This window comes from Cynocephalus volans, chromosome 10 (genome assembly GCF_027409185.1).
Source record: "Cynocephalus volans isolate mCynVol1 chromosome 10, mCynVol1.pri, whole genome shotgun sequence".
NCBI classification, from domain to species: domain Eukaryota; kingdom Metazoa; phylum Chordata; class Mammalia; order Dermoptera; family Cynocephalidae; genus Cynocephalus; species Cynocephalus volans.
In genome coordinates this window covers 13139256-13146568 of record NC_084469.1, presented here as the reverse complement: position 1 = coordinate 13146568, position 7313 = coordinate 13139256, and positions in this window count along the sequence as shown.

Below are 7313 nucleotides of genomic sequence, written 5' to 3'. Positions count from 1 at the left end.
CTAGCGTTTGTAATTCGTATACTAGTCCTTTAAAAAAATAAAATCAGAATGAAAAGACAAACATGATCTGTCATTTAGAACTTTCTAATTTGTGTTTTAATCATTGAAATGCCAGAGCTAGCTAAAACATTAATCAATACACATTTTCAGTTTAAAATATAGTAGTCAGAGTCCGTGGCTCACTCGGGAGAGTGTGGTGCTGATAACACCAAGGCCATGGGTTCGGATCCCTATATAGAGATGGCCGGTTGGCTCACTTCGGAGAGCGTGGTGCTGACAACACCAAGTCAAGGGTTAAGATCCCCTTACCGGTCATTTAAAAAATATATATATATAGTAGTCAGGGCTAAAGATTATAAGTTTTGTAGATAGTGTGTCTTTACCAAGAGAAGCCTTTGATTTAGCTTATGTAATATAATACTAAGGTTACAGGCTTTTGTATTACCAAGCAGACATGCATCATATTGTAAACCTAACAACTCTGAGTATTAGATGGCATTCTCCCTCTTCTATACTGCCAGAAACGAGGGTCAGAGAGGTTTATCTGCTTCATCCTAAATCAGGGAGCTGGTACAGGAACTCAGTTCCAAAACCTCCCATTCACCATATGCCACTGCATTTCCAGAGTCAGCAAAAACAAACCAAAACTTTGAACCAAAGATTCATCAGGCATAGACATGGAAAAGAAAACACTATTCACACAGTTTAGAGCTTCAATAAACCCTCAGGCAGTCCTCTGTCAAATCTAATTTGGATGATTGAGTTTCTTGAAGCATTATTATCCCCAAGGATTCTATCCTCTAGTTCACCAGGTGACTGCATCCATTTCCAGACCCATTACTGTGCTGTCATCTTCCTGATCAATATCTCCAGCCTAAAACTATTTTCTAAGGACCAGACCTTGCTAATCAACTGCCTAAATGCTTTCTAGGTACATGTACTCAACTTGTCTCAAACTGAGTCTATTCTCTCTCCTCATTCCCCTACCAAACCCATTTCTCTAAAATGTCCTATCTTAGTCAATGGCATGGCCATAGCCATCTGTCCATCCTCAGTTTCTCTTCTCTCACCCCCCAGTTCCAGCCAGTCAACCAGAGCTGTCACCTTTGCCTTAGGCACAACTCTCTGATCTGATGCCATTACCTCCCTTCCCGCTACAAGGCCCTAAAAAGTACTACTTACCAGTCCTCCGACTACTGCTGCCACCTCCTCATTTGAATTCCTGCCACTGGCTACACCCTCCAAATGAGCTCATCCTCCACACTGCTACCAGCATTATCTTCCTAAAATAGAATCTAAGCATTTGTCTCCCCTGCTCCAAAACTTCCATTGACGATTAGCCTGTAAGACTCATGCCACATGCCTTAGCATGTACTCTGCATGTGCTGGCTCCTCCTGATGGTCCCTTTCCTCACCTGAACCCCATTGACACCAGCCCTGCTGATGAATTTCACAGCCTTCCCCCCAGGGCCCATGCCCTCATGATGCTTTTGCAACAGTGATTTTGTACCTGCTCTTTCTCAGCCTGGAATGCCCAGCACTTGTACCTGGCAAACATGCTCATTCCAAACATCTGTCAGATGCCACCCTCCTCCACTGTGCTATTGACCCAGGCCCCATGCACGGTTAGCAGTGTCCTCCTTTGACCTCCCAGCGTCGATATCCCTTCATGGCCCCTGCCATGTTGCACAGTGATTGCATTTACCGTGTTCCCCTGTGTAGTCCTGGGACTCATCCTCTGTTCCCAGCTTCTAACATAGCACTGGGCTCACAGTAGGAGTAAAAAAATTAGTTGTATGAAAGGAGAGAGAGGAAGGGGTGGTTGGAGGATGAGGTTGAGGAGGAGAAAGACGGAGAATAAAGCATTTTTTAGGACAGACTTGGTTTTTAGCAAGTTCCTCTTGCCCATCATGAGCACCAAGCTGGGCTATTACTGACTGGCTACAACCTGACTTTCAACTTCCTTGGCTTTAGTGGCTTTGCTTACCAAGGATCAGCTGGAACATTAGCAGCAACCACGGGAGAGTCGATGAGTACCTGGGGTTTAAATGTTAGACGGTGTGTCCTAAATGAGGACAAGTCAAGCTTGTTTATTAAAGCATCCATAGTACCAACAGTCAACAACTTCAAAGCTTGGAAAATTACTTTGCCTATATCCTTCTTCCCTCTGGTTCTCTTTCCTGAACTTCATAATAAGATAAACAGAAACAGCACTCATTTCTGCAACCCTTGAGCCTCAGTGAGATTATCCTCAAAAAGCAACAACTTTCAAATAATTTAAAATATTATTTCGTATATTTTTACCCTAAACATCATGGAAAATAGAGAACACTAAAAATTACTGAGTTTACTCATCCTAATACATTTGCATGTACTTCCTGTCGATACCCCCGCCATCCCATTTATAGGACTTGGTTTTTGTTTTCTACAGTTGTAAATATACTATACGTATAATTTTATATGCTGTTTTTTCCCACTTAAAAGCAGTTTTAAAAATATTATATTGCTTTCATAGCCAGAATTTTGAATGGCTCCATCACCTTTCAAAACTGGATATGTAGTCTATTTCGCTTAATCATTTACTGAGTTCGGATTTTTAGATTGTTTCAGATTTTTTATTATTATAAACAATCCTGCAGGGAGCATAAAGCTTTGTCCATAGTTATGATTGGGTTTTAAAGGTAATAATAATAAACGATTGAGCGTTTCTTACATGTCAGGTACTGTGCTAGTTTACATGGCTTGTCTCATCTAATCTTTACCAAGAAACTTGTAGGTAGGTAATTTTCTTATCCCCATTTTATAGTTGAGGGAACAAGCACAGATGAGCTTTCTTGTCCAAGGTAAGTGGCAGATCCTGCGTGAACCCAGGAAGCCTAGAGTCTGTTTTCATTCTCAAGAGTGCAATTCCTGGGTCAAAGATTTGTTAATGGGTTTACCCAAAGGAAGACCTTTTAAAAACAAAGCTCAATCTAAACGTCCACATTTTTAGTTGGCATCTTGAGGTTATGTCTACTCTTCTCATGTGCCAATTAGATGGACAGTAGAATAGGAAAATCTCCAAATGAAACTGACCTTGAAGAGGTGGGTTCACCTCCCTCCTTGTAAAGGAAAATAAAGTTTCCCAAGAGGACCTGAGGAATGTTTTTAGTTTAACAAGGTTAGAATTACTGCATTCGTGTCTTTCTGCTGCTTTTGCTATTTTAAACAGACAGTGCCAATATGTTCTTACATTCTGTGCCGTTCCCACCTACATCCCTGCAATGTATTGGTGGTGTGATTTTTCCAAGAAACGGTGCCACTGTGCACTCTGGCTGCTTTGCAAGGGGAGTTAAGCTTTTCTCATCAGGGGCCTGTTCTACACAGCAGAACACTTTCTCATCCTGCTATGCAGCTCATATTTTTTACTGCAGTCAGAAATCGTTAAGTCAAAATAGACTGGCTGGGCTTAAGGGGGGCTTGGGAAAATACGCTTCGGAGCCCTACGCTATCTCCTTTGAGAGGTCACAAGTCCTTTACTGTCCTGTGTCAAGCCACACTTAATGCACCCAGTCTACCATGCCAGTCACTGAAACGGTCAGAAAAACTTTCTGACCACAAGGATCTGGTTCTCTTAAAATCACATCAGTGTTTTCTGAATTTTGTCTGTAAGCTAAGTGTGGAGTCAGTGTAGAATCAGCCAACCTGTGACAAATTGTCTAGGTGAGTTTAGGCAAGTTACATATCACCTTTGAACCGTAGTTCCTATCTGCAAAAGAATACCACTTCTCTCACAGCGCAGTCATCAGGATTAAATAATATGCTGAAAGTGTCTATGCATTCTGGCATATGATTTACACTAGGTAAATATTCTAGTGCTTCCTTTGCATGTAGCCAAGCTTTTAAAATTATGGTTATAGCCCACCTGGGGAGATCTTTCATGCAGAAACAAGCTAAAGGAACAGTTAGTACCACTCTTTAAAAAGTTTATGCATTTTCTAGCTTTTCCAAATGGTGGCCAACTCTGAACTGAGGCACGTGGTCACCCCAGGCTTTTTAATAATTTCATGTCCTTCTAAACAAACGTTCTTTATTCAACATTTCTTTAGACAAGAGGCTGAATATTCATGGAGAATGGGTAGAAAAGGAGGAAGCTGGGGCAGCTCTCCTTTTGTGCCCAGATGGGAGCTGCATACTCTACTTAGTAAAACAAAAGGCCTTCCATTCACTTGATCCACACTCTGTCAAATGGAACAGCAATTTGGTCACCACTATTGTCACCTGAGCGTGCCCCACCCCTCACACTTAATAACCCTTAGTGGCTTATTAAAGAACTTCTTCCAACCACGGTAATATGATGTCTTCACCACCTGTTTCTTTCCCAGTGATGTTGTGGAATCCCTTATTCATACATTCATTCAACACATATTTATTGGGTATCAACTACGTGCCAGGGACTCTTCTAGGCATTGAGGATGCTATATTTAAAAAAAAAAAAAAAAGACCTAATTCCTTCTGTTGCTCAGGCTGGGTGATTCCCTGCCCCCACTCCCTTAATCTGGATTTGACACTTGGTGAGCTTTTGTCGATTTGTTTTTCTGGCACCATACAGATGGATGCCTGTGGCCAGTGAATGTCATAATAGTGTGTATAGGCAAGTAGAAAGTGATGCTGATTTACCTAGCTTTCCAAAACGGGTGCCTTACTTCATGCGATGTGCACCTGACTTCAAATTACCTGTCCGAAAATTGGCTCTTACTTTTAAGAGCACCAAAGCCACTCCTTTTCTTAAAGGAAACTGTGGTGAACTCTGCCCTCAAATGGGTAACCCTCGCGTGTGAATGAATCGCCCTCTGCTTTAGCTGCACGTTTGTGTAAATGCGTCAGGTTCATTTGAAGCAGGGGGTAACCTATCCTCCCTGGCAAGGGATGAAGAATGAGAAACACCTGGCTGGGCCTAGAGTTTACAGTGTCTGGGATGTCTGTGGTCCCTCCATCATTTACCGCAGGCCTGCCGTGTGTCATACTTGTGTTAGTAGTGGGGGATACAGTAATAAGGTAAGTCTCTGCCCTCCAGCCTCCTACCATCTCCTGGCAAGGACTTGGGAAGAAATTAACAATGATAATACAACACAATGGCAATGTTTGCATTGGATGCTACTGTTGGAAGAGGGAGCAATTAACTCTGCCAAAGGGAGTCGAGTCCTCCTTGCAGAAGCGGTATTTCAGCTGAGGTTTGAAGGGTCAGTGAGGAATTGCTGGGGAGACAAGAAGTGAGTGGCAGCTGGTAGAGACAGGTAGACAGGTAGGAAAAAGCTGATATTCCAGGCACAGGGAGACAGCAGGTTTCAGGAACTGTATGGGGTGCACTTGAGAGAATGCTGCACAGGATGTCTGAAAGGGGAGATGATAATAACAGCTAATATCAATGGCGTTCCTTCTAAAGGCCTCGCCCATCCTTCATGTTTTACATCCATATTGACTCATCTCTTATTTGGGGAGTGAGGAAGATGATCTTGTATAAATATGAATTTTTCTGCAGCAAACGAAATTTGAGATGGGTTTCTTTTTCTGGGGCCTCTGCACACGCCATGCCTCTTCCTGGAATGTCTTCCTTGCCCCTCCTTCACCTTTATCCATCCACATTGAAAATTCCTACTTATTCTTCAACTCCAAGTTCAAGTGTCAACTTCTCCTAAAAGTCTTTTCTGACCCCCTGGGCTTAGAAAGGGTTCCTCCTTCACATTCTTCTAAGATATTCCATTATGATAGTCATTGATCACACAGTATATTATTCATCTGTTTCCTACAATAGACCTCAAGGTAAAGGAAGGTTTCTAATCTTTATTCGGATCTTTAAGAAGTTCTTGACATGTAGGAGCCACTTGGAGCTTTCTTATTGAATGAGTGAGTAAAGATTTGATGGACACTAGCATTGAAGGGAGCATTTGTTGAAAGAGCATCAGTGGTATTGAGAAAACAAGAAACCGGGAGGCCAGGCTGTCAGATAAGCTCTCATGTGTACAAATGCCTTTGAAAGTGAAGCGAAGAGGAAAATCTTGAGCCAGTCTTAGCTCCATATGACCTTCCTCCACCACCGTCTCTCCCTTCCATCTTGCAAAGCTGAGCCTGGGCCACAAAAAAAAATAAAAAATAAAAAATAAATAAGATGGTAAAACAATTTCTTTTTATTATTTCAATGCTGGGTTAAGAGGATTCATACTCCCTGGAGTGTCAGCTCTTTGACATTATGATCTTCCATTTAGCATCGATAATCAAGGACTGACTGCTTGTCTTTCCCGATGCATCAGAGCACATTGATAACACTTTATGAGATAAAACTGTCAAACCAACCAAATCAACCAGGAGCCCATCCTGGAGGACCAGAAAGAGCACAGGATTCAGAAGATCTGAGGTTCTTTCCCAGCCTCAGGGATCTCTAAGGCCCTGTCAGCTTTAATGCCAGGGCAGCAGAGGGCCCTGGACTGTAGTAAGCCACAAACCCAGGTGACTCTGAGAAACGCTCTAGTGATAACATCTCCCAATCTAAGACATCCCTCTGTGGAAATTTTCGAAGTGCCTTTGGGGCTATCACCCTGCCTTTTTTCAATTTTCTCGGGAGGCCATTTGGTGGCATATGTTCTAAATCTTTTGTTATAGTTGGAGGGACTGAGGAGGTAAATAATAACCCAAGATCACATAGTGAATTGGGAATCAAGCCGGGACCTGCACCCGGGCAGAAACAACTTATGAAAGGCAATTTTACCAAGTATTTTATGAAGCATCATCTGTACTTTATTTAAGTCTGGGGGAAAATTAAATTTGGGAAAAAAGAATAGAAGCATAATTAAAGGACCTGGCAAGAGAATATAAAACCCAGAGGGAACAAATCATTCCTTTGTGCCTTTTTTTTTTTAAGCTACTTGAGCACACATATGATTTTCCTTATTCCTGATTCCCAAATGTTCCTTCTTTTGAAAAGTCACATCTTAAAGCACTGAAGCCCAAACCCTTCAGCACCTGACTTGCTTGCAGCCCAAACTTTCCTTGATTTACTCTGCCAGGGGCTGACCAACCCATTCAACTGTACTCTTTTATATTAAAAAAAACTTTTTATTACAGAAAATTTCAGATGTACATAAAAGTACATAGCAACTCAACTCTAAACAGAAAAACAATACAAAACAAAAAACCTAGCTCTAAGGGGTTTAAAATATATTTGCATCTCAGGACATCATTAGCCCATTTTCCAACTGAGGTAACCTTAAGATAAAAAATGATTAACATTGAGGTAAAATAACTCAAGACTTAAAGGACCATATCTGCATTGAGCT